The sequence below is a fragment of the Ambystoma mexicanum genome, chromosome 9 (genome assembly GCF_040938575.1).
Source record: "Ambystoma mexicanum isolate Mex_15411 chromosome 9, UKY_AmexF1_1, whole genome shotgun sequence".
Taxonomy (NCBI): domain Eukaryota; kingdom Metazoa; phylum Chordata; class Amphibia; order Caudata; family Ambystomatidae; genus Ambystoma; species Ambystoma mexicanum.
In genome coordinates this window covers 1,051,125,471-1,051,126,826 of record NC_090931.1, presented here as the reverse complement: position 1 = coordinate 1,051,126,826, position 1,356 = coordinate 1,051,125,471, and positions in this window count along the sequence as shown.

The following is a 1,356-nucleotide window of genomic DNA, read 5'->3' as shown; positions in this document are numbered from 1 at the left end:
TGCGCCGTAAGAAAACATTTCTGTGAACTGGGTCCTTACGTGCGTTCATTATTCGCGATACAACCCGTTATTGAAACGGGTGACTGGGAGAGAGGTGGTATGGGTGCTGCCATGGCGAGGCACTTATTTTGGGAAGTTAAGAATTGAAAATCTTAACTTAATGTTGAGCCGAAAATCTGAGGTGCAGGGTTTACCGATCTGCGCCGTGAAGATTACGGCTATCCGATGTGCACGGGTGAGGTGTAAGGGCGTCCGATCTGCACAGAGAGGTGTAAGCATAGTTGAGGTGCATGGGCGTCAGATCTGCACGGGTGAGGTGTAAGCATAGTTCAGGTGCATGGGCGTCCGATCTGCACAGTGAGGTGTAAGCATAATTGAGGTGCATGGGCGTCCGATCTGCACGGGTGAGGTGTAAGGGCGTCCGATCTGCACAGAGAGGTGTAAGCATAGTTGAGGTGCATGGGCGTCCGATCTGCACGGGTGAGGTGTAAGCATAGTTCAGGTGCATGGGCGTCCGATCTGCACGGGTGAGGTGTAAGCATAGTTTAGGTGCATGGGCGTCCGATCTGCACAGTGAGGTGTAAGGGCGTCCGATCTGCACAGTGAGGTGTAAGCATAATTGAGGTGCATGGGCGTCCGATCTGCACAGTGAGGTGTAAGCATAATTGAGGTGCATGGGCGTCCGATCTGCACGGGTGAGGTGTAAGGGCGTCCGATCTGCACAGAGAGGTGTAAGCATAGTTGAGGTGCATGGGCGTCCGATCTGCACGGGTGAGGTGTAAGCATAGTTCAGGTGCATGGGCGTCCGATCTGCACGGGTGAGGTGTAAGCATAGTTCGGGTGCATGGGCGTCCGATCTGCACGGGTGAGGTGTAAGGGCGTCCGATCTGCACAGTGGGGTGTAAGCATAATTGAGGTGCATGGGCGTCCGATCTGCACAGTGAGGTGTAAGCATAATTGAGGTGCATGGGCGTCCGATCTGCACGGGTGAGGTGTAAGGGCGTCCGATCTGCACGGCGGCGGTGCAAGGTCTTCCGACCTGCACGGCAGCAGTGTACAGAAGTTGATCAAGCACCTGTCACATGCACCCTCCGATAAACCAAACAGATGCTTGCTTCATTGGCTGTAGAGTAGCTCTCTCCAAATGTAAGACTGTCTTTGTGAAAAATCAGCCATTGCTTGCCATCGTAAAAAGGCATTGCCAACAGCATGGCGTTCGTAATACCCCCCTGCGAACAACGCCAACTAAAGTTAAAGGTTACTAAGGCTGGGGCACAGCCGACCCCCCTCCGCCTTCCTCACAACCAGCACACAATAAACTCATCTCGTGCAAACTGCTACCCTGAGCCCAGGAGC